General features: G+C 39.6%; 1 long non-coding RNA gene across 4 annotated transcripts in view; it reads left to right on the top strand.

Annotated features, from left to right (window-relative positions):
* The window catches only part of LOC143815131 (uncharacterized), a 610,659-nt gene that overhangs the window by 369,306 nt on the left and 214,110 nt on the right, over positions 1–27,243 (top strand). For all 4 annotated transcript variants that reach the window (XR_013223685.1, XR_013223683.1, XR_013223684.1 and 1 more), the window contains one exon: positions 10,183–10,219. This is a non-coding gene — a long non-coding RNA (uncharacterized LOC143815131). The remainder of the gene's footprint in view (positions 1–10,182; positions 10,220–27,243) is intronic.

Raw genomic sequence — 27,243 nt, 5'->3', positions numbered from 1 at the left:
TCTCCTGCAGGTTTCATCCATTCTGGGTGATTACAGGGCTATTAAGCTCTGAAAACTGTCAGACCATTATCAGTTGTAGCTATGCGCAAATAGTGTGTGTGCTTGCTCTGTACTCTGAGTTGTATTCTAATGTCCAATGCCGACCTGGTATTTACCTTTTTTGACCATCTTATACTATGATTAAGGGCGTGCAACACCCCAGAAATGCATCAATTTTTAATCCTTTGTCTAGCATTTTTAATGGATTGAAAATAAAGCATCTTTCATTTTTCTCACCATATGGAAGAGCCGCTCTCTCCGTATTCTCTTCTCTTTGACCATCTGTTTGACTTAACCCTTTGTCTTGATCCGCTAGCATCCTGTTTCTCTGACCTTGCACTGTTACCTGACTATGCTTTTGTCTTTTCCCTTTCTCTATGACAAGCCCTCTTGGTACTGACCCCGGGTCTGTTGACTATCCTGACTCAGGGTAAGTCCATGAGTATTGACTAGCGTCACATTGAGTAGTGACTAGCGTCACATTGAGTAGTGACTAGCATCCCATTGATTATTGACTAGCGTCACATTGAGTATTGACTAGCATCACATTGAGTATTGACTAGCGTCACATTTTGTTTTTTAATTCCATCCCACTCATTTTTTAGAACATCGTATACTAAAGTGAATGGTGTCATTCAAAAATACAACTCGTACAGTAAAAACATACCCTCTGTTGAAAGGAAAATAAAAAAGATAGGGATCTTGATAGGCAGAGAGGAAGAAAAACAATGAAAAATTGATGCATTTTAGAGGTTAAAGAAGCACATTTACTACAGAGGAACTAGGGTATTGGCCAAGGGTATATGATTCTCATCATTGGAATCAAATAGTGTATTCTTAACACATTGATGTACAGAATCATCAAACCCATTTGGAAATATGGCAAGATCCTGTAGAACGTGGTGTTTTATACCGTGTTATCCATTAAATGTAAGGATTTGTTAACACAGACACCTCTGTGTTTGGTTTCGTACATCTGTGACAGATCCATATTTTCTATGGGTGGTTTAGGTCTCTACATTTAAATATCACATTGAGGATTTAATGAATCAATCCACTATATACCACTACATCCATGAAGCAGGATGAAATGTCTCTCAAGTATTGCTGGAGGGTGAAAAGCCAAAGTTAAATGAAATGAGGCATAAGTCATTTTTGGCTGTGTGTCTGAGAAGGTATCTTTGCCAAGAAATGGCACATCCTATGTATAGAGCTATGTTTAGCAGGATTTGGTTTAATATATCACAATCAATGGAGAATTTGTAATGACAGTAGCATAGCGGCACATAGAGTATCGTGTAACAAGCCTAAACTTTATGGTGACGCTTCCTCTTTTATTAGCATTGACTCTAAAAGGTAATACCCATCACATTTAATATGATATCTATTATTATGTGTTATGTATTTTGCTATTTCTACCTGAAAATTGTCAAGATGTTGCTGTTGATTGATCTTTTATACTTATTTTGTTTCTATCTGGTTGTGTTCACCTTCTAGAGGCATCACAGCTAAGTTCTACCTATGATGTGGCCAAAATACAAATTGAAGTGCTCATCGGCTAGGTCTCCAAATAACAGTAAATTAAAAGGTTTTTAATTTTTAATGACTGCGTGGTAATGCGTTAAACAACAGATCACCAAGCAGCCATTAACATGAAACTGCTTTTAAATGTAGTAATTTTCATGTTTTAGTTGGCATCCTGGACACACCATGGTTTCAACATGTGAACTCAGTCTTTGCATACATTCCTATTTTTATAAGTCCCCTGAACTCTCACAACTGACAGCTATTAGATTTTTCTTTCGGTGTTGTGGAGACATGAGGGTTGGCGGGCGCTCTCGTCCACTGGCCTGGTTGTCTTTAGAAAGACCGCATGGACCAGGGCTTTTCCCACTGAATGCTCATACTCTTTTACCATGGGCAGAATCCTACTCAGACAACACAGGGTGAGGGTAACCCAGTGTGGTAATACTTTTTTGAACCAACAATAAACGATAATGTATAGTACAGTACATAAGATGATGCAAATGACAGTCTCTCCCTTCGCTGGCTCAACAAGAATTAGAACATCTGCAACTTCAGGGCTTCTAGGCCAGCTATCCCAACCAGTGACCCTCACCCGCTTTTTAGCGGGCACCCACAGAGAGGAGATAAAGGCAAGCTTAGGAAGCTGACAGAGTCCATTAAAGGTACCTTCACACTGAACGATATCGCTAGCGATCTGTGACATTGCAGCGTCCTGGCTAGCGATATCGTTGAGTTTGACACGCAGCAGCGATCAGGATCCTGCTGTGCCATCGTTGGTCAGAGCAGAAAGTCCAGAACTTTATTTCGTCGCTGGACTCCCGCAGACATCGCTGAATCGGTGTGTGTGACGCCGATTCAGCGATGTCTTCACTGGTAACCAGGGTAAACATCAGGTTACTAAGCGCAGGGCCGCGCTTAGTAACCCGATGTTTACCCTGGTTACCAGTGTAAATGTAAAAAAACCCAAACACTACATACTTACATTCCGGTGTCTGTCCCCCGGCGCTGGGCTTCCCTGCACTGTCAGCGCCGGCCAGCCGTAAAGCAGAGCACAGTGGTGACATCACCGCTGTGCTTTCCGGCCGGCGCTCACAGTCAGTGCAGGAAAGCACAGCGCCGGGGGACAGACACCGGAATGTAAGTATGTAGTGTTTGGTTTTTTTACATTAGCACTGGTAACCAAGGTAAACATCGGGTTACTAAGCGCGGCCCTGCGCTTAGTAACCTGATGTTTACCCTGGTTACCCGGGGACCAGCATCGTTGGTCGCTGGAGAGCTGTCTGTGTGACAGCTCTCCAGCGACCACACAACGACGAAACAGCGACGCTGCAGCGATCGGCATCGTTGTCTAGATCGCTGCAGCGTCGCTAAATGTGACGGTACCTTTAGGTATGTGGCCAGGTGACCTGATTGTCCCAATCTGGGTTCTCCAAACTTCACCATGGGTTCAGTGATGAGCAATGGATCAAATCTGTATTCCTCTGGTTAGAGCCATGATGTCTTGGCTACTGTCCTCTAGAGTCTCTGGAAACAGAGGCAGATCCCTTTTATACCCACAGCTGTCCTTGAGGGCATTATCCACAGGTTTGAGGGGAGGTGAGAGGAGGTCATCTCTCATTATTCGAGTATCCAATTAACCTTCCTATTATGTCCTTCAATGTTTGCAGAAGAACAAGCTGTAGGGACTGATACAATAAGTAGTCAGCAGGCATTCACCAAATTAACAAACATTGATTGTTCAATTAACCTGCGCCTTTGCCCCTCAAGGATAGCAGAACAATTCGTTGCAGGGACTGATGCAACAGGTAATCAGCAGCCATTCAACAAATCAACAAACATCAATTCAACCTACAATAACAGTCAATATTCAGGCTGATATGATCTTGACCTGCTGAATAAAATGTGTTTCATAATTAAGAATAAATGCCGTCTTGTTACAGGTGTGTATCCCTGTTTTTTTCCTTTAACTAGTTCTCCTCTATATAATTCATATATCGCCATGATTAATTGTATCTGGAAATTTATGGTATACTTCTACTCAGGTCATGTGACCATATTGTGACCCCATGGAAATCACATGGCTTTATAGTCTAGGTTCATCATCAGTCAATAGAAGTTCCAATATGATACAATTGCATGGAATGTACCACTGAAGTTCTGTACAAGCTATACAGAAGCGCCTATCAATTTTAATGATGATGACTGCACAGCTCCTTCTACACAGTCATAAAGTAGGAGATCACAGCTTTCTGCCAATATACTTAGAATACATTAGCTCATTTAGGAGAACATAGAAGGAAGGATAATCACAATGTTATCCTAGCAAATAGAAATGGCATTGGCTCTAGCTGCTCATGTGGTACTGAGCTAATGCAACATGGATTTATAGCAAAGATTAAGGGAATAACATGCAGGGTGAAAGCCACGAATCAAGTTGGAGGCTGAAGGGAATCAAGATATAGGCTGAAGGGAAGAAAAAGTGGGTTGAACTACAGTCAAATAAGTACACCATGTATAAAAAAAGTGGAAAGTGTCACTATCAATCAGCTGGGGTTGCAGTTCTAGATGAAATAAACAAGTGGGTGTATTTTTAAGTGCTCACTTGCAGTATTGTATATTTATTACACTACACAGTGATGTGATTTGAGTATTGCATGTTAGATTTTTTTGCTTTGCTAAGTAAGATACAGTTACAGTATATGGCAACTACGTGGTAGTATTATTTATCTACCTAAATGCATTATTATTTTAGCACTGCATGATGGTATTTCAGCATCTCCCTGTAAACAGACAGGTATACAGCTCTGTTGATACCTCATGTGTGGACACTATGGGTATAAAAAAATAAAAAAGGTAGTATCAGGTACAGTGTCCTCATCATGGGCTTTATTTATATTCCAGAGAACTACTGTAATTTTTCACAATTTTTTTTTTTTTTTTGCTTTTATATCTAATTTACGGTATGGTTATTGTCAAATTACCTGTTACTCTCTCTGTACTAGAAGCCTTGGCAGTTTCTCCTTGTACCATTCTGCATTCGTTTCCCACCTTCCACTCTCACCTGCCCTCTTCATACTCTTCTATAGGCAGAAAAGTTTATTTGGTCCTTCACAGCAGACAGATCTGTAGACAGATTTGAACATTTTTTGAGCGTAGTTAGTTCATTAGACAAAAAGTGACTGATAAGAGAGAGAGGAGGCATTTTTCTGTGATAAAATATATAACGAACTTTCTCAGCTGCTTTTATATAAAATAAATTGTAGTTCTTATGTAGGAAGACACCACCTTAGCACTTTAAGGATTAATAATAGCCTTTTATATACAGTTAGGTCCATATATATTTGGACAGAGACAACATTTTTCTCATTTTGGTTATAGACATTACCACAATGAATTTTAAACAAAACAATTCAGATGCAGTTGAAGTTCAGACTTTCAGCTTTCATTTGAGGGTATCCACATTAAAATTGGATGAAGGGTTTAGAAGTTTCAGCTTCTTAACATGTGCCACCCTGTTTTTAAAGGGACCAAATGTAATTGGACAGATTCAATAATTTTAAATAAAATGTTTATTTTTAGTGCTTGGTTGAAAACCCTTTGTTGGCAATGACTGCCTGAAGTCTTGAACTCATGGACATCACCAGACGCTGTGTTTCCTCCTTTTTGATGCTCTGCCAGGCCTTCACTGCAGTGGTTTTCAGTTGCTGTTTGTTTGTGGGCCTTTCTGTCTGAAGTTTAGTCTTTAACAAGTGAAATGCTGCTCAATTGGGTTGAGATCAGGTGACTGACTTGGCCATTCAGGAATATTCCACTTCTTTGCTTTAATAAACTCCTGGGTTGCTTTGGCTTTATGTTTTGGGTCATTGTCCATCTGTAGTATGAAACGACGAGCAATCAGTTTGGCGGCATTTGGCTGGATCTGAGAACACAGTATGGCTCTGAATACCTCAGAATTCATTCGGCTGCTTCTGTCCTGTGTCACATCATCAATAAACACTAGTGACCCAGTGCCACTGGCAGCCATGCATGCCCAAGCCATCACACTGCCTCCGCCGTGCTTTACAGATGATGTGGTATGCTTTGGATCATGAGCTGTACCACGCCTTCGCCATACTTTTCTCTTTCCACCATTCTGGTAGAGGTTGATCTTGGTTTCATCTGTCCAAAAAATGTTCTTCCAGAACTGTGCTGGCTTTTTTAGATGTTTTTTTAGCAAATTCCAGTCTAGCCTTTTTCTTCTTGATCCTTATGAGTGGCTTGCACCGTGCAGTGAACCCTCTGTATTTACTTTCATGCAGTCTTCTCTTTATGGTAGATTTGGATATTGATACGCCGACCTCCTGGAGAGTGTTGGTCACTTGGTTGGCTGTTGTGAAGGGGTTTCTCTTCACCATGGAGATTATTCTGCGATCATCCACCACTGTTGTCTTCCATGGGCGCCCAGGTCTTTTTGCATTGATGAGTTCACCAGTGCTTTCTTTCTTTCTCAGGATGTACCAAACTGTATATTTTGCCACTCCTAATATTGTAGCAATTTCTCGGATGGGTTTTTTCTGTTTTCGCAGCTTAAGGATAGCTTGTTTCACCTGCATGGAGAGCTCCTTTGACCGCATGTTTACTTCACAGCAAAATCTTCCAAATGCAAGCACCACACTTCAAATCAACTCCAGACCTTTTATCTGCTTAATTGAGAATGACATAACGAAGGGATTACCCACACCTGTCCATGAAATAGCCTTGGAGTTATTTGTCCAATTACTTTTGGTCCCTTTAAAAACAGGGTGGCACATGTTAAGGAGCTGAAACTCCTAAACCCTTCATCCAATTTTAATGTGGATACCCTCAAATGAAAGCTGAAAGTCTGAACTTCAACTGCATCTGAATTGTTTTGTTTAAAATTCATTGTGGTAATGTCTATAACCAAAATAAGAAAAATGTTGTCTCTGTCCAAATATATATGGACCTAACTGTATCTTATCAGGAAACAAGAACTGGAGTTTAGATGAAAGCTAAGATTATGATTTTTTAAAATCATCTAAAGCTAGAAATCACTTGAGATTGGGTAAAAAAAATTACATCTGATGAGCATCTGCACGCTTTAGGTTGTGTAAAAGATCGACTGTGGGCCATCAGGCACATTTGGAAGACTGGTGGTAAAGTGTGAGATTTGGCACGGCTGAAAAGACCGATTTAGACGATTTTCTACTAACCATAGACCCTTTTTGGAATATGAACAGATGCCATTCAATGACAGATCTCTAGATATGTCATGTTGGATTTTTTATGTTGCCCTCGAGGGCTGTACTTGATTCATCACAAATGACAGTTCTGCATTGTATCGATGAAAGCACAGGTTTAGGATGAGGATGATCTGTAATCTGTCATTTTAATTTATGGAATTGTCATCCAAAACGACAAACTAATAATTTGAATTTCTAGTACCTGCAAAGCAAATTTTTATTTTATTATTTTAAATAACATTAACATATTCTGAGGAACTTTGATGGCTTGACCGCATCAATGTTTTTCTGCAGCAGTTCTGTTCTTCCATGTTTGGTTTCACAATGCTTAGCCTTGCCCTCAGTGAGCTCCTTCTAGATGCTAAATGTAAAATATATCTTTTTTTCCATGATAATAAGGAATGAATGCAGTATAGGTGGAAGTAACTGTTCTTATCCTTCAGTATATGTGCTCGATGAGTCCATAATAATCTGAATAAACACATTCCAGCACCAGTCAATGTGCTAAAGATGTACTTCTGTATAATCCACATTTACTGTAAATATGTATTGCATTTATTCAGAAATGGAAAAAAAATATTTGGAATACTTTTTTATCTGATTGTACCAATGTGTAATCATAGAATTGAATAGTACATAACAATACTATGTATTTTGCCTTGATATAGTCATCTCGAGTCACTCATATAAGAATATCTTTGATAAAACCCATTTCTTCAGGAAAGCCTATAGTCTGCAATAACCATTCTGCCGCCTTACCAACCACCCGAGCTGCCGCCTCACCACCACCAAAGCTGCCACCTCACCAACTACCCGAGCTGCTGCCACGTCACCAGGCACCCGAGCTGCCGCCTCACCACCACCAGAGCTGCCGCCTCACCACCACCAGTGCTGCACCCCCGACCTCCTGTCTCTTCCCCATTATCCCGAAGAATGTAAGTCTGCAAGGACAGGCTCCTCTCCCCTCTGTACCAGTCTGTCATTGGAAATTTGTTTACTGTTAACGATATCTATAACCCTGTATGTAACCCCTTTTCTCATGTGCAGCACCCTGGAATTAATGGTGCTATATAAATAAATAATAATAATAATAATAATAAAAAAATAAAATTGTGATACATTATCATAATTATTAGGTTTGCTTATATTGTGCCATTAATTCCACAGCACTTTACAGACATTATCATCTCTGTCCCCATTGGGGCTCACATTCTACATTCTCTATCAATATGTCTTTGGAGGGTAGGAGGAAACCGGAGAACCTGGAGGAAACCCACGCAAACACGGGGAGAACATACAAACTCCTTGCAGATGCAAAGCAACAATGCTGCCCCATGATATATTTTTGCAGTATACCTCAATGTGAGGCCCCAGAAGTATTTTTGATGTGAGTTGTAGCCTATCTGGGATTTTGTTAAAGTGAATTTGTCACCTACTTTTTTGTATATAAGCTGCGGCCACCTCCTTTAGGGGCTTATCTACAGCATTCTATAATCCTGTAGATAAGCCCCCGATGTAACATGAAAGATAAGAAAAACAAGTTAGATTATACTCACCTGGGGGGGCGGTCCAGTCCAGTCCGGTGTGATGGGTATCACGGTCCGGCACGGCGCCTCCCATCTTCATGTGATGACATCCTCTTCCTTGCTTCCTGTCGTAGCTCCTGTGCAGGCGTACTTTATCTGTCCTGTTGAGGGCAGAGCAAAGTACTGCAGTGCGCAGATGCCAGGAAGGGTCCGAGGGGCCAAGCGCCTGCGCACTGCAGTACTTTGCTCTGCCCTCAACAGGACAGATAAAGTACGCCTGCACAGGAGCTGCGACAGGAAGCAAGGAAGAAGATGTCATCGCATGAAGATGGGAGGCGCCGGACCCGGACCGCAACGCCCATCGGACCGGACCACAGCGGGACTGCCCCTCCAGGTGAGCATAATCTAACTTGTTTTTCTTGTGCACATGAATTTTATATATTAAGTTTGATGAAAGTACATTTCCTTTTTAGATTAAACCTGTCACCAGACTTTACAATGCAAACTGTATACATTATTAATGTGTGCATGTAGTTTTAGGTGACTTTTCAAAATAAGGTTATATGTGTGTACACGAAGAACACCACTGTTTCTGGTAATTATCTGACTTGAATCCTGCTTTGTTAACCTTTTATTTAATTTCCAGTTTTCTCTGTACTGGTAGGTGGACAATAGCTACTATGTCTTCCGTACACAGTAAACATGGGTTCCTGCACTTAATTTTCTGTTTAAAGCATAGAAGAAACGTAGAAGCAGCTTGTAGGATGTTATATAGCAGTCCTGAGCTGTGTAGATCTGAATCCAGCACTAAAGTGACCTAAATTTGCAACTCGATTTGCTTGGTCTCTCATTCATATTTTCTCTTGGCTTTCCCGTTCCTCTCTCTATATAGTTTAATAGGAGCTGTAACATCATATTTCAGTGAGCTGACAGTCTCTCTTGGTGTCACCAATACAGATTTGAATTGTTTTTCAAAGTGGGTGGTGAATTTAAGAGGTGGGGAAAGATTTCGAGACGTGGCTTATATACGCAGACAGAAGCAAATTTATTCCGTTTATATATTTTACTCATTTATTTAGCACCACTAATTCCACATTTCTTTCTGTCTCCATTGAGACTCACAAGTTAAATTCCCTATGAGTTTGTCTTTGGATTATGGGAGGACAGCCCAGAAGAAATCCATGCAAACACAAGGAGAACATACAAACTCCATGCAGATGTTGTATTTGAGATTTGAAACCAGGCCCCAGCGTTACAAGAATACAGTGCTAAACACTGAGGCACCGTGCTACCCCACTGTAATATTTAGTAAAAATGTTCTTTTACTTATTTGTACTATTGATTTATGCGATTTGTCTAAATGTCATTGGCCATATAAAGTAATGTCTTACACCTGATGAGGTTGCAGTATTTATTTTGAAAATCCATGTCAGAATGGCCACAAATTCCTTTCTGAATTTAAAAAATAAGTCTCCCAATCTGATAGACAGCTCCTCAGTGTGCCCCTTCCCTGTTGAGATCTCACACTGCTCAGTGCAAGCTGCAGCAGTTAGTCAGGCTGGATGAGTGGAGATTCAATGCACTCGGAGTCATGAACTCTCTCACTTTTCAGCTGATATTTAAATAGCAGAATTATATAGTTGCTCTGACATGTAAAATCATTTAGTTTGATTGCTGAGTTCTGCAGGTTGCAAATTGCATATCGAGAAGTTCCAAAATGAATGAAAAATTAAAATTAAGATTTTAGACTGTATGTGAATGTAACAATTTTTTTTTTTTTTTTACAAAGGAAACCACTATCATGTATAAATCATAATAATGTATTTACGACTCCTCTCCTTTCTTTACAGGACTATCAGGAGGATGGTATATCGAGCGTATTAGAAGGTAAGGAGAATGTATTGTCCTGATAACCAGTTCTTGGTTGTGTGTAGCACATTACATGATTTCCATTAGAAATGGAAAGCTGAAGACCACCTTAACAATGCCCCTGCCTGCGTCCTTGATTATTACAATTTTATTGGACCAGTCATTTATACAGAACTTGATAACAACGGGAGTCTTCAGCTTCCAGAGTGATCACTGACTGATACAGCTCCGTTTCTTGTCCTGCTATGAACTCTGGCAGTCAATTGGAGTTCATCAGTGGAGAACAGAAAATGGAAAACCATCAGGCACTGATTGTACTTCAGGCTGGGATCAGGTCCAAAACCCAGCAGGCAAGTTCCTTGTCATCAGTGGGAAAGTAATAGGCTATATTTTCTGCACAAGCCTAATAAAGACAGGACTTTGTTCAACAACCAAAGAAAATGGGTACTGCTTTGTGCCGTAAAAACATAATGGGTTTCTAACCACAATGGCGCATTATTTATGGACCATATAAAATTGATCCACTTTGTATACTAGTATGGAGCGTTTACACTGTATATACATTATAACACTTCGCTATGCATTATGAATTTTTTAAGTGTCCGTTTTATATGCTGGTCAATCAAGGATTTTGCTTTTATGTACTGGTTTGCCACACGGGTTTACCGTAGCCGATCCTCAATATCCTTGCACTTTCTTGTGTAACCATTGTAGTCGGACCTTGAATTCTGCCATAGTAAGACAAAGATGACCAGCTCCGGCTACAAACTGGGAGTGTGCTCATACGACTGTTCACACACCATGGCTCAGCTCAGTCAACAGCTCCACTATGTTGCTTCGCTATTGTGCACTTGCCATACAATAGGGCTCTTTGCACAATGCATATGAGTTGGTTTTGACATTTGCTTTATCCCCCTGCAAAATATCTACATTCTTCTAAGAACGTGATAATTGATTTGTGATTTTATAAATGCCTTTATAAATAGTCATGTATAAGCTTGTACTGGTTTCATGGATGATGACTTCAAGGTAGAACCTTTACTCTAATTTAGTCATCATCTTCTGTTTTTTGTATTTTTATATTAGACAAATCTTCTGATATTTTTTGTTAGATGCTCGTTGGATAAAAAAAAGGTCTATCTATGATAGACGGGTGAGGGAGTTACGTTATCTATTGAGGGTACTTATTTGTGCCTAACTGCCAGCAACTGGAGGGTTTGGTCTCCATTTCCATGATACGTTCGATAATATCACCCATTCGTGTATATCATAAAACCCAAAGATAGGGAACTTCAGGAAAGATTGTCATTTTGTAATGTTCTAAAAAGTTTAAATCTTCCTGAAATGTATAATTTACACTTTAAAAAAAGGTAAAATAAATGTATCCGTGTTACAAAATAAATAATTTATTCTTTGTGTGAATGTTGTGTCTATTGGTTAGTTTTCTTGGCCAAATATTTTACAAATTGGTTTAAAAGAGTTGTTCACCTTTGGGGATGTGTTTACTTATTTATTTAATTGCTTTAATGCATGTATTTGGGGCTAAAAATCCTTTTTGAAATTGGGTTTTCATAAAAATTTGGCATTATTAATCAGCTGAGTGAACCTCAGGAAATGACCGATAGTAGAGTTACAAACTCTTCCATCAACCTTTAAGAATATCCTCGCTGAAGGTATCTAAACGAAACCAAATTGCAAAAATTGTAGCCCTAAATACATAAATTTATGTTAAAAAAGCAACGTATTTAACATATGGTCTTCGTATCTAATGTGTAACTTGGTCAGGGAAATATTCCGTCAGTCTAAACACGATTGCCAACTTGACTTCATATTTTTTCTGGACAGCTTACCGTAAAATCACGGACAGACAATATTTTTTTACGGACACATTGAAAAACTATAATAAATCGTTATGACTTGAAGTTACCCATGTCTACAGGTCATAATTTTCACAAGAAGACAAGAACTCCTTTCACTATAAACTGTAAAGTGATGATAATTAAAGTCAAAATGATCTGTATAGGTTTCTTCAGCTTCAAAACAATCATGGATGCCTTAAAAAAAATTTAGGGACAGGACAAAAAAGTGCCATATTTTTACGAACTGTCCTGGAATTTCTGGACAGTTAGCAGCCCTGCTAAGTAACTGTGGTCCCTGAGAGCAGATACAATGATCATAGGTGTGACCACACGCTTAGATGTTGTCTACTAAATATATTTACACAGTTCCTATTAAGGAATAAGGACTTTATAGAACAAATTTATCACTTGGAATCCTCCTGTGAACCAGAACAGAGAACTGCACAGTAAGAGGGGTACATAACTATGGTGGACTTGAAATGTCTAAAAATGAAATGTATGTCTGTATTCAGGCACATATGAACGTTGTTGCCTGTGTTAAAACAATTAGAGAAATGCTTTTAAAACAACAGAATCAAAAATAAGCCAATAGACTATAAAATAGTTCCCTATTTTTTCATTTTTGTTTTGATATGTTAATAAGATAAATCTTATAATCTAGACCTAAGCGGTGATTGACTCCCGCTGAATATGCAAGGTTAGGAAAAGGTTAGGGACCCAGAGGTTTGCCATGACGAGGCAGTTGGCTTCATACTGTCTGATCAGAATGTAAATCTTAGAACCTCATGTTCAGTTTTGTACATTTTTTGCCTAAAGCCATTAGATCAGTGTATGATTTTTGGATGTGCGGCCATGTCCTTCTCAACATCTATACTATACCAAGGCGAAGATACAAGGATAGCTGATGATGGACTCTTAGAGGTCTGCAAGACCACAGCCGAAGGGGAAAAGATCTATTTCCTTTCAGGAACCAGTGACACAATGACAAGTCAAAAACTTTGTCCAAGGGCCCATCTATATAAAAATGAGATTATTACTCAGAGCAGAATTTATGCCCTTCACAAATCCATAAATACCAAATTCTAATTTCTACTACTTTCTAATCCGAAGCTTTCTGCAGCCCACAAGCTTATGCAATTATTTAAGTTTCTCTACAAAAATTATAACCTAAATAATAATTATTCTTCAGTTTTACTATGAAGATATAAAAATGGAGAGAAAAATATTTCAACCCCACTTTGTCCCTAAATAATGACTCATCCATGGAATTAATTAAGCCTATGAAAGTAATGAACTCTTCAATACAATAATTAGCTGAATATTGGACAAACGTTTTCCCCCCTCAGCGTTTAATTACCCGAGTAGATACCAGTTTAACTAAGGCTGCTACATTTGTTGAAATGGACAATTTAACAATATGCCATTGTTGTCGTACAAAATCGCTCTATTAGGGTTTGTTTTGAATAATGTATGTCCCCCGCAACGAGAGGTCCATTCTATAGAATCTGCGGGCACCGACTGAAGTGCATTTACTAAGTTTTAATCAGTCCTTCAGGAACAATGAAAGCTAAGCCACTCTTTCACTCTTCAACATGCTTCTCCTCTTTTCACTTTACTGAACAGCATCGTCTTAACGAGCAGCCGCGGGTTTGTAACTCAATATTCCAATTACAGGAAGTTTTATGGTATTGAAAGGTAACAGAGAAGAAATCTTAAAAAGAAGAATTAAGAGATTACTAATTCTCTCCCCTTACTGAGCACTGGGAACAGTTATGGAGTGGGGTAAAAGAATTTTTACTCAACTTTGATTTTGGTTTTTTAAGTTTAAAAGATTGTAAAATGTCAGAATAATTTTACGCGTTAAATAGATTGTTTGAATTGTACTTAACTGTAAAAAAATATATATATAGATTAAGTTTAATGCTTGAAGTGCATGGATGGATGAAGTTTTATAGATTTCACTTGTTAATAGAGATGATTTTTTTATAGGAATATTAAAAATGGTTAAAGGTTTTTGTTTAGTTTTACACATACTATAGGGTGTGATCATTAACCCCTCCGCCCCAAAGCCTGTTTTCACCTTCCTAGCCAGGCCAGTTTTTTCAATTCAGACCACTGTCAATTTACAAGGTCATAACTCCAGAATGCTTCAATGGATCCCACTAATTCTGTGAGTGTTTTCTCATGACATATTGTACTTCATTATAGTGATAAAATTTCTTTGATATGACTTGCAGTTATTTGTGAAAAAAAACTGAAATTTGGCAAAAAAAATTGAAAATTCAAACTTTTAATAATTATGTCCTTAAATCAGAGTCATATCACACAGAATAGTTAATAAATAATATTTACCACATGTCTACTTTACATCAGCGTAATTTTTGAAAAATAATATTTTGTTAGGGAGTTATATGGGTTAAAAGTTGACCAGCGATTTCTCATTTTTACAACAAAATATGCAAAACCATTTTTTTAGGGATCATCTCACATTTGAAGTGACTTTGAGAAGTCTATATAACAGAAAATACCCAAAAGCGGCACCATTTTAAAAACTGCACCCCTCAAGGTGCTCAAAACCACATTCAAGAAGCTTATTAACCCTTCAGGTGCTTCACCGGAAGTGGGAGGAAAAAATGATCATTCAGTTTTCTTTAAAAAAATTAAAAAAAATTCCTTTAGACCTATTTTTTTTTTACTTTCGCAAGGGTAACAGTAGAAAATGGACCATACAATTTGTTGCACAATTTCTCCTGAGATGCCAATACCCCATATGTAGGGGAAATATACTGTTTGGGCAAACAACAGGGCTAGGAAGGGAAGGTGTGCCATTGGACTTTTTGAATATAAAATTTGCAAGTATAATTAGCGGATGCCATGTCGCGTTTGGAAAGCCCCTGATATCCCTAAACAGTGGAATCCCCCCACAAGTTACACCATTTTGGAAACTAGACCCCTTAGGGAACTTATCTAGATGTGTATTGAGAACTTTGAACCCACAGGTGCTTCACAGAAGTTTATAACGTTAAGCTGTGAAAATAAAAAGGGTAACAAGGGTAACAAGAGAAAATGGACATCAAAATTGGTTGTACAATGTCTCCTGAGTTTACCAATAGCCCATATGTGGTCAAAAACTACTTTTGAAGCACAGTGCAAAGCTCAGAAAGGAAGAAACGCCATATTACAGTGCAGATTTTGCTGCTCTTGTTTGAGGGTGACATATTACATTGGAAGAGCCCCTGAGGTGCCAACACAGCAGAACCCCCCATATGTGACCCCATTTTACAAACGAAACCTCTCAATGAATTCATCTAGGGGTACAGTGATTGTATTGACACCACAGGTGTTACAGAATTTTATACCATTGAGCAGTGAAGATAAAATAATTTTACCACCAAGACTGTGTGTTATTCACAAGTTTTATATTTTCATACTAGGAAATTGGTAAAAATGGCACCAAAATGTGTCCCACAATTTCTACTGAACATGGCATTACCCCATATGTGGCTGTGCAGTACTACTTAGCCATACAGAGATACTTGGGAGGGACAGAGCGCTCTTTGCCTCCTGGAACGCAGATTTTCCTAGACTAGTTTGTAGATGACATATAAAGGTCCCCTAAGTGCTAGAAAAGTAGAATCCCCACTTAATTGACCCCATTTTGGTAATTCTAACCCTTTTGGAATATATCTACAGATGTAGTAACAATTTTTACTCCATTTTCCAGAAAGAAGCAGCAGTGGATGTTGCTCAGCGAAAATTGCAAACTGTCGTTGTCGTGACCAGAACATTATGCCCAGCCCGTGCTTCTGGAGACATGCACCTGTAAATTGCGCCAGCTCTCATCACTACTGAAATGCCAAACATGTGGGCGCTAAATATAGTTTAGGCACCCTGGGGCTCATCAGCGCGGGGGGGCATTTGGATTTGGAAGTGGAGAATTTACTGAATTTCTTTTTTCGCTGGCGAGGAGCCATAGCGCTTTTCCAGAGCCTTTATGCTACCAGTAACTTGGAAGCCCTTATATTTCTATTAACAGATGACGGACCTGAGTGGGAACTTGTTTTTTTGTGGATTGAGTTGAAGCTTTTATTGGGAACATTTTACATAGCATATATGATCACATTTATGTGGCGCACTACTCTGAGCACTTACATAGGGGTTTCCATCAAAATCTCTGAGTGACTTGACAGATGAAACCCCTGATTGTTCCATTCACTATAATGAGGCAGCAGAGTTACTTTTCAGAAGTGTCACAAAACTGTGGCCAACGGCACTTTTATGCAATCCTAAAAAGACAGACATCATCGGATCACAGGTCTTATGGCGCCCACAGTGCATCTATCATTATAAGGAATCTTCCTCCAGAAGTTCCATCTGAATCATATATTTCAGAGATTTATACGGAAGCCTCAGTGTAAGCACTTAGCGCAGAGCGAAGGATAAATGTGCGCCAAGCCTTACTGCGATCTTTGGGAGGCAGAATGAAAAAATCAACAGCATGTGAAGAATTGGTTTTATTTATTTTTTACGCCATTCCTCGTGCAGTATAAGTGATTAGGTGACTTTATTCTTCTGGTCGGTGCGATTACAGTGATACAATATATCAGGCTTTTATGTTTGGTTGCTGTCAAGCTAAAAGATGCTTTTTATTGCAAAAATAAAAAATAGTTTTTGCATCATTCACCACATTTTGAGAGCTATAATTTTTCCATATTTCCAGAGTCATTTTATGGCTTGTTTTTTACAGAACGAGCTGATGTTTTTATTCGTACCATTTTCAGGCATATGACATTTTTAATTGCTTTCTATTCCGATTTTTGGGAGACAGAATGAACGAAAAACAGCAATTCAGGAATTACCGTATATACTCGAGTATAAGCCGACCTCCCTAATTTTGCCACAAAAAACTGGGAAAACTTATTGACTCGAGTATAAGCCTAGGGTGGAAAATTCAGCAGCTACCGGTGAATTTCAAAATTAAAAATAGATGCTCCATACTGTTCATTATGGCCCCATAGATGCTCCACATAAAGCTGTGCCACATATAATGCTCTGCACTGTTCATTATGGCCCCATAGATGCTCCACATAAAGCTGTGCCATATATAATGCTCTGCACCGTTCAGTATAGCCCCATAGACGCTCCACATAAAGCTGTGCCACATATATAATGCTCTGCACAGTTCATTATGGCCCCATAGATGCTCCATAGAAAGCTGTGTCATATACAATGCTCTGCACCTTTGATTATGGCCCCATAGATTCTCCATAGAAAGCTGTGCCATATACAATGCTCTGCACCTTTGATTATGGCCCCATAGATGCTCCATAGAAAGCTGTGCCATATACAATGCTCTGCACCTTTGATTATGGCCCCATAGATAGCTGTGCCATATACAATGCTCTGCACCTTTGATTATGGCCCCATAGATAGCTGTGCCATATACAATGCTCTGCACCTTTGATTATGGCCCCATAGATAGCTGTGCCATATACAATGCTCTGCACCCTTGATTATGGCCCCATAGATAGCTGTGCCATATACAATGCTCTGCACCTTTGATTATGGCCCCATAGATAGCTGTGCCATATACAATGCTCTGCACCTTTGATTATGGCCCCATAGATAGCTGTGCCATATACAATGCTCTGCACCCTTGATTATGGCCCCATAGATAGCTGTGCCATATACAATGCTCTGCACCTTTGATTATGGCCCCATAGATGGCTGTGCCATATATAATGCTCTGCACCTTTGATTATGGCCCCATAGATAGCTGTGTCATATACAATGCTCTGCACCTTTGATTATGGCCCCATAGATAGCTGTGCCATATACAATGCCCTGCACCTTTGATTATGGCCCCATAGATAGCTGTGTCATATACAATGCTCTGCACCTTTGATTATGGCCCCATAGATAGCTGTGCCATATACAATGCCCTGCACCTTTGATTATGGCCCCATAGATAGCTGTGCCATATACAATGCTCTGCACCTTTGATTATGGCCCCATAGATAGCTGTGCCATACATAATGCTCTGCATGCACCTTTGATTATGGCCCCATAGATGCTCCACATAAAGCTGTGCCATATATAATGCTCTGCACCGTTGCCCCATAGATACTCCACATAAATCTGTGCAATATACAATGCTGCTGCTGCTGCAATAAAAAAAAAAACACATACTCACCTCTCTTGCTTGCAGCTCCTCAGCGTCCCATCCCGGCATCTCTCCACACTGACTGATCAGGCAGAGGGCGGCGCGCACACTATATGCGTCATCGCGCCCTCTGACCTGCACAGTCAGAACAAGAGGACGCGAAGACAAAGCGGCGCTCGGCGTGTGGAACGCGGACAGGTAACTATGACATACTCACCTGCTCCCGGCGTCCCTGGCTCCTTCTCCCGGACAGCTGGTCTCCGGGTGCTGCAGCCTCTTCCTCTGTCAGCGGTCACCGTTAACGCTGATTAGAGGAATGAATTTGCGGCTCCACCCCTATGGGAGTGGAGTCCATATTCATTTCTCTAATGAGCGGTCCCATGTGACCGCTGAACAGGGGACGAACTGCGGCACCGAAGACCGTGGGACGGGCAGGGGGAGCGCCAGGAGCGCCGGGACTAGGTGAGTATGCGACATGCTCTCTCCCCCTCACCCGCCGACCCCACCGCCGACCGTGACTCGAGTATAAGCCGAGAGGGGCACTTTCAGCCCAAAAATTTGGGCTGAAAATCTCGGCTTATACTCGAGTATATACGGTACTTTGAGTTTTTTTAGACTGTTTTGTGTGTGGTAAATTTGGTAAGGCAGCTTTATTCTTCAGCTCAGTACAATTACAGCGATACCCAATTTATATAGTTTCTTTGTTTTGGTGCTTTTACACAATAAAAACTATTTTATAAAAAAAAAATAATTAATTTTGCATCTCTTAATTCTGAGAGCTATAACATTTTTATTTTTCTGCTGATAGAGCTGTATGATGGCTTGTTTTTTGCAGGACAAGACATTGTTTTCGCGGTACCATTTCTAGTTACATTTGTCTTTTTTATTGCATTTTATTGCACTTTTTGTTTGGTGGTATGATGATAAAGCATAGTTTCTTGCCACGTTTTTTATTTATTTTTTTACGGTGTTCACTGAAGTAGTTAACTAGTGGGACAGTTTTATAGAGCGGGTCGTTATGGACACTGCGATACCAAATATGTGTACTTTTATTGTTTAATTTTTTATTTACACAAATAAATGTATTTTTTTATATTTGTTTATTTTTTCATTGGGGATTTTTTAAAAATATTTTTACACTTTTTATTTTTTTTTTACTTTTTTAACATTGTCCTAGTATGGGACATTACTGTATAACATCAGATGGCTGTTCTGATGTACTGCATTGCATCTGCACTGCAGGGTATTAGACCAGGATCTGACAGTCAGGGAGGAGGCATCTCAAGTCCTGCTCTGAGCAGGCACTGACATGCCACCTTCCCTGAAAGACCCTGCAGCCATCTTGCAGCTGGGGTCTCCATGGAGACCATCAGGACAACACAATCACATTTTTGGTCAACAACAGGCACAGTCTGGCCGCGATTTGGCCCCTCCCTACTCCCCTCCAATCAGTGCCCCCTCCATACTCCCCTCCAGTCAGCGGCCACATAGGGTTTTAGCAGTCCGTTAACGCTGCTGTTAACCCTGTGTGACCAACTTTTTACTATTGATGCCGCCTATGCAGCATCAATAGTAAAAACATATAATGTTAAAAAAAATTAAAAAAATAAAAAATCATTCTATTCTCACCTTCCGGCGCCTTTCCCGCTTCTCGCGACGCTCCAGTCCCAAGAATGCATTTCGGCAATGACCGAAGATCACGTAGCAGTCTCGCGAGATGATAACGTAGCGGTCTCGCGAGACCGCTACGTCATCACGTGTTATTCATCACGTGTTATTGCCGCAGTGCATTCTTGGGACTGTAGTGTCACGAGGAGCATCGGTAAACGCCTGGCCTGGATCCGGGGGCCGACGGAAGGTGAGTATATAACTATTCTTTATTCTAAGTCTTTTTTGAACAGGGATATGGTGCCCACATTGCTATATACTAGGTGGGCTGTGTTATATACTGCGTGGCCTGTGTTATATACTGCGTGGGCTGTGTTATATACTATGTGGGCTACATCTCTGTGCTATATACTACATGGGCTGTGCTATATACTACGTGGCTGTGCAATATACTGCGTGGCTGGGCAATATACTACGTGGCTGTGCTATATACTACATGGCTGTGCTATATACTACATGGCTGGGCAATATACTACATGGGCTGTGCTATATACTATGTGGCTGTGCAATATACTGCGTGGCTGGACAATATACTACGTGGCTGTGCTATATACTACGTGGCTGTGTTCTATACTGCATGAGCTGTGTTATACACTACGTGGGCTGTGTTATATACTGTGTGGGCTGTGCTATATACTACGTGGGCTGTGCTATATACTACGTGGGCTGTGCTATATACTACTATACATATTCCAGAATACCCGATGCGTTAGAATCGGGCCACCATCTAGTTAATTTCATAAATAGCAAATAATCTCATGTAGCAAATAATGGAAATTTCAAAACTGGACTTAAAATATGTTTTTCTCCAAGTTATCTGGGTTGTCGAATTATAACAACCCTTGTCTGTATGCTCTTTTAGGAAATATGGGTGTCATATATGATGTCCTATGCTTGGGTGGGGCACATTCTGACATCATTCTTTCGCCGTTCCTGACACAAAAATGATGGTCTCGCATATTAATAATCATCATTCCTTCTAGTGAATATTGCTGTCGGCACTTAAGGTGGCCAAGCAGACTAGATGAACATCAGCCAAACCTGTCTATTTTCCAGGGGTGATGGGAAAATGAAACATCAAGAATGCTCAATTTCAATATGCCAGTGCTTTGTTCTTCAAGGCGATAAGCTGCAGTTATCATTGTTTGTTTGGCAGAGGCTTGTTATGCTGTTCCCATTAACAACACATGCACGTTCTGCTGAACAGAGCGCCTATGCGAATGGGACAGAGAGGAATAACTCATGGCAGAATGAGCCTATTTAGCCAACAGCTAAGGAAGTTGTTTAGGAACAATAAAAGTCTACAGGTTTTAGGGTCACCTGGTGAGGTGGATCCTCCGAGCCTCAGGTCTGGATGGGCACATGGAACCCGGGAGTTGATACAGCAAGCAGAAAAGCACGTAGTCAGCAATGACTTGGCACAGCCAGGAATCTCAGGAGCATCAGGATGAATGAAGTGAAAGCCAGCAGGGATAGAAGACAGTTAAAGAACAGTGGAGCACGCCAAACCTAGAAGTCTAGACTCTCAATCCTAATACACAGGAGTGTGTCTAGGGACATGATGTCATATATCCATGCCGGGCAACTTGCAAAACTCCACGTGGAACACAACAAAGGACAGTGGATCCAGGAGAAGGAAGTGGAGCCCTAGATGCCAGGGACTGATGTGTTACACACAGTAGTGTCATGTATGGTTGACCTACCCTGTTACTAAATATCAGTCAAAGCATACTTAGGTTTCTATTCCTCCTACAACTCACTTTTTGCTGGAGTTTCACTTCAACCTCTCAACATATAATCAAGTACATGTATGTGATTGTGGGGTGACCATTGAGGAGAAGGATGCAGAGTTGAGCTCTTTACAAACATGGGTGATTCTTGCTATGTTATGTTATGTCTCTAATCACTGTTGTTAACCATTTAACTGCATTTGTCAATCTCTTGACAGCGACTTTTACTGGTCTTAGTACTTATGACGTTTAGCTACAGACTGAGCTTTATTAGAGACTGTGATTTTCATTATAATCTGCATTACTATTGTAAATGCAATGAAAACTGATCAAAACGTCTTATGAATCTCATATTACTGTCAATAAAAAAGTTAGCTCACCATCCTAAAAAAAATAATCTGTGACACTGCTCAATCGACAGAAAAATAAAAACAATTATAGGAATTAGCAAAATGGAAACACAACCCATATGTCTTTTTTTACAAACTTTGAATTATTTTTTACTAGAGAAATAAAACAAAGCTGATGAACCTTTAGTATTGCTGTAATTGTACTTACTGTACCTGGAGAATCATGCTGCAAAGTCATTTTTACTATAAAAGGAACGCTGTAAAAGCAAAACCCAAAAATCTATGGTGGGATTTCATTTTCTTTTACTATCTTTCCCCCACTTGGAATTTTTTTACTAGTTTTCCAGTACATTATATGTAACTTATGGCCCTTGGAAGAAGGGGAGGAAAAAAATAAAAGTGCAAAAATGGAAAATGGCTGTGGAGGCAAGGATTTCGATTGAGCTTCAATCTTACCAAATCAGATATTTTTGAAGTGCAGCTAGTGACACGCTCAACACATGCATCGTGGATCAGTTAGAGAAATTATTCATTTATACAATGTTTGGGCAGATCGTATTTTATTTTCAATTCATGATCTGAGAATCTGGAGAAGCAGGCAGGAACAACTCTCAAAAGTCTGCCAATTGGTTCCACTTTAGGGGTTTGAAAATATACTCTAAACTAGGTCGAAGGTTGAACTTTTCTCTTTTCTCTTAGTGTTCTCAAGAATCCGACATGCACTTCAGAACTGTTCTAATGTCACATCGTGGAATTCAACTGCGAAGACTTTAGTAGCCATTTAGGCCAATTTGGCATTATTTGTGACCAGAAAATAAGACCTTTCATATTAAATCCATATGGAAATCTACAGAAAATGCAGGTACCAGGAGCTGGTTTCTAAGAACATCAGTTACATAGATCTTGCCACTTTATACTGAATATTTATCCTATGGCTATCGCTCCCTTGTATTACACAACTATTACATGATGTACATATCGCACATACAGTTATTGTAACTGATGGAATGTTCTGTGAAAATGAGTCAGTAACATTATACAGGTCACATGCTGCACCCCTACAACCACAGCATGTGTTCTCAATTACTTCTTGCTCTCCCACTGATGCCCATGTGTATTCCAGCTCTTGGTGTTATCTGTATCAACATGTGTGTTACATTCCTCACGTTAGTCAAATACTCCCTTTTTGTGCAGTTGTTTGATTTTTTTACGCTTGTCACTGTTACTCATTTATTAGAAACATTTTCAATATTACAATGCATTTGTAAGCGAACATCATAGAATGGTGGAATCTATATTTTATCTAGATATAGCAGACCTGAGAAGATGAATCTGAGCAGATTTTGGTCGATGCATTAGAGCAGAGTTTGGAAGATGCATTAGGACAGTATTTGGTCGATGCGTCAGAGCACAATTTGGTCGATGCGTTAGAGCAGACTTTAGTAGATGGATTAGAGCAGAGTTTGGTAGATGGATTAAAGCAGAGTTTGGTAAATGGATTACAGCAGAGTTTGGTAGATGGATTAAAGCAGAGTTTGGTAGATGCGTTAGAGCTGACTTTGGTAGATGTGTTAGGATAGTTTGGTAGATGCATTAGAGCAGAGTTTGATTGAAGCATTAGGATAGAGTTTGGTAGATGCGTTAGGATAGAGTTTGGTAGATGCATTAGAGCAGAACTTGGTAGATTCGTTAGAGCAGAGTTTGGTAGATGGATTAGAGCACAGTTTGGTAGATGGATTAGAGCAGAGTTTGATAGATGCATTAGATAAGAGTTTGGTCAATGCGTTAGAGCAGAGTTTAGGTTGATATGCACAGTTTGATTATGCATACACAGAGCTGATTATTTCTAACCAAAGTAGATCCAAAATAGAGGAAAAGTACAGTGCCTTACAAAAGTATTCGGCTCCCTGAAACTTATAAACCTTTTCCCACATAAGATACCAAATTTTAGGTGAAGAATCAACAGCAAGTGGAACACAATTGTGAAGTTGAACGAAATTTATTGGTTATTTTACATTTTTTGGGAAACTCAAAAACTGAAAAGTGGGGCGTGCAATATTATTCGGCCCCTTTACTTTCAGTGCAGCAAACTCACTCCAGAAGTTCATTGTGGATCTCTGAATGATCCAATGTTGTCCTAAATGCCTAATGATGATAAATATAATCCACCTCTTTGAAATCAAGTCTCCGTATAAATGCACCTGCTCTGTGATAGTCTCAGGGTTCTGTTTGAAGCACAGTGAGCATCATGAAGACCAAGGAACACAACAGGCAGGTCCGTGATACTGCTGTGGAGAAGTGTAAAGCCGGATTTGGATACAAAATGATTTCCAAAACTTTAAACATCCCAAGGAGGACTGTGCAAGCGATTGAAATGGAAGGAGTATCATACCACTGCAAATCTACCAAGACCCGGCCGTCCCTCTAAACTTTCATCTCAGACAAGGAGAAGACTGATCAGAGATGCAGCCAAGAGGCCCATGATAACTCTGGATGAACTGCAGAGATCTACAGCTGAGGTGGGACAGTCTGTCCATAGGACAACAATCAGTCATACACTGCACAAATCTGGCCTTTATGGAAGAGTGGCAAGAAGAAAGCCATATCAAAAAGATATCCATAAAAAGTGTTGTTTAAAGTTTGCAACAAGCCACCTGGGAGACACAACAAACATGTGGAAGAAGGTGCTCTGGTCAGATGAAACCAAAAGTGAACATTTTGGCAACAATGCCAAACGATATGTTTGGCGTAAAGGCAACACAGCTCATCACCCTGAACACACACCATCCCCACTGTCAAACATGGTGGTGGCAGCATCATGGTTTGGGCCTGCTTTTCTTCAGCAGGGACAGGGAAGATGGTTAAAATTGATGGGAAGATGGATGGAGCCAAATACAGGACCATTCTTGAAGAAAACCTGTTGGAGTCTTCAAAAGACCTGAGACTGGGACGGAGATTTGTCTTCCAACAAGACAATGATCCCAAACATAAAGCAAAATCTACAATGGAATGGTTCACAAATAAACGTATCCAGGTGTTAGAATGGTCAAGTCAAAGTCCAGACCTCAATCCAATCGAGAATTTGTGGAAAGAGCTGAAAATTGCTGCTCACAAACGATCTCCATCAAACCTCACTGAGCTCGAGCTGTTTGCCAAGGAAGAATGGGCAAGAATTTCAGTCTCTTGATGTACAAAACTGATAGAGACATACCCCAAGCGACTTGCAGCTGTAATCGCAGCAAAAGGTGGCACAACAAAGTATTAAGTTAAAGAGGCTGAATAATATTGCCCGCCCCACTTTTCAGTTTTTGAACTTCCACAAAAATTTAAAATAACCAATAAATTTCGTTCAACTTCACAATTGTGTTCCACTTGTTGTTGATTCTTCACCAAAAATTTATATCTAGCATTTTTATGTTTGAAGCATGATATGTGGGAAAAGTTTGAAAAGTTCCAGGGAGCTGAATACTTTCGCAAGGCACTGAATAACAAGTTCTGGTTTTGGCATATTTCAGTTCTGCTCTTTGGTGCCTCTGTAGAGCATGGTATTATGGAGGATTAATTCTTGATAGAATATTTGTGTATTGCAGCATGTTGATTCATGCAGAATTTGGCCCTCAAGAATTCTTCAATACCTCTGTATGGAAGTATATAGTCTACAATGGTTTAATAGGGCTTCATCTATCCCTTTTAGCTCTGTACAACTGGAGGTTGTGTAAAACCGTAATAATATGATGTGCAAAAGGTGTTAGAGTTTTAGATGTCCAATTGTGTTGTACATAAAAAGCTTTTCATTGATTTCCTGGTATAAATGGATTAACAAGGGAATATTTTACTTTAATTGTGAAGTTTTTTTTTAAAGTTTCTAATTTCACTACTTGTTCAATGACCACTAATGTTTCAAGTTCGAATGTTTCATTTCGACAAAGGGAGAAAGCTTCCCCCCCCTCCATGTTAGTGATTTGCTTGAAGTTAACTGACTGTTTCTTTTTCCTTTGCTAAGTTAGCCCCCTTCCTTGACCATTCATCACATTGATGGAGATGGTAAACCAGACAGACAGTCCCCTTCATCACGTTACTGATACAGAAAGAGAGTGGTCTCCGCCAATGGCGGAACAAAAGCTTTCAAATTGAGAAATCTATTAAGGATTCCCAATCAAAGTTTTTTAGTAAGTTTAATGAGCGTAAATTTGGAAACTAATAAGAAACTTTTTGTGTCATTGGTTATCCCTTTTAAGTTGGACTTGTGGTTTAAAAATGACTTTGCTCCCAATAGAAATTAATGCCAATTTCCCCAAAAATACACAATTTTAGTTGTTCATTGCGACCCTTCCTATGTTCTTCGTGCCTTACAAATATTACATTTGCAAACACTAAAAATTCAAATTTACAGTGCAATACGTCTGGACAAATATAATGATACAGATACAATAAAAAAATACCTAGCTTTGTCCAGTGGAACATTGTACCTCATGGTTAAAAAAAAATTTCCTGGAAGAAAACTAGAAGATATTTAATCCATGGCATCAGACATTCTTAACTCTCGTCACACGCTGGGGTACATTGTTCCAAGGGTTGACATCCATTTGGGAAATCAGCTCTGTATTGTGGAAGACATACTAAGCCTTCTGGGTAGATTTCCTCCATGGCTTCAGAAGAGTGCGGATAATTTAAAGTGATTTTCAAAGTGATACTGTGTAAATGAAGAGATCATCTTTTCTTAACAAGTTGACAGGCTCTGTATGCTCCAGTTGAAAATGGACCCCTAATCATAAACTATTGAAGAAGTAGCGTGCTGCTGTCACTGGGCATCTTGCCAGCCTTGCTCACAAGTGCAACTCAGTTCACTTTAAATTAATTTAGTGTCAGGAATTTGAAGTTTTCTTAGTTCTTGGCTTTGAAACATGAGAAAATATGGAACTTTTGAAAAAAGCAAAAACGCACTCGGTTTCTAGACAAACCTCCAGATATGTCAAATTTCTCCAACAAGTAGCCTTTGCCCCATATTACCCATCCTGTATGTACATTTTGAAGATTTTTCTAATGTTTTCCTTAAAGTTCTACTGAGGGTTTTTACTTTATTTCACCAATGGCTAGGTATCAGAAATTAATGCTCCCTGTGTGTACTGAAATATTTACCGGTCCACGTCTTCTGCTGTTTCCACCACCACTCTAGTCCTCTTCTGCACCAGTAGAAGACAGCCGCCAGTAAGCATTTTGCTCCACATAGGGAAAATACATTACTGATACCTATTCAGTTGTGAAATTGGAA

Source organism: Ranitomeya variabilis, chromosome 3, assembly GCF_051348905.1.
Source record: "Ranitomeya variabilis isolate aRanVar5 chromosome 3, aRanVar5.hap1, whole genome shotgun sequence".
NCBI classification, from domain to species: Eukaryota; Metazoa; Chordata; class Amphibia; order Anura; family Dendrobatidae; genus Ranitomeya; species Ranitomeya variabilis.
This window is presented reverse-complemented; position numbering and strand designations above follow the sequence as displayed.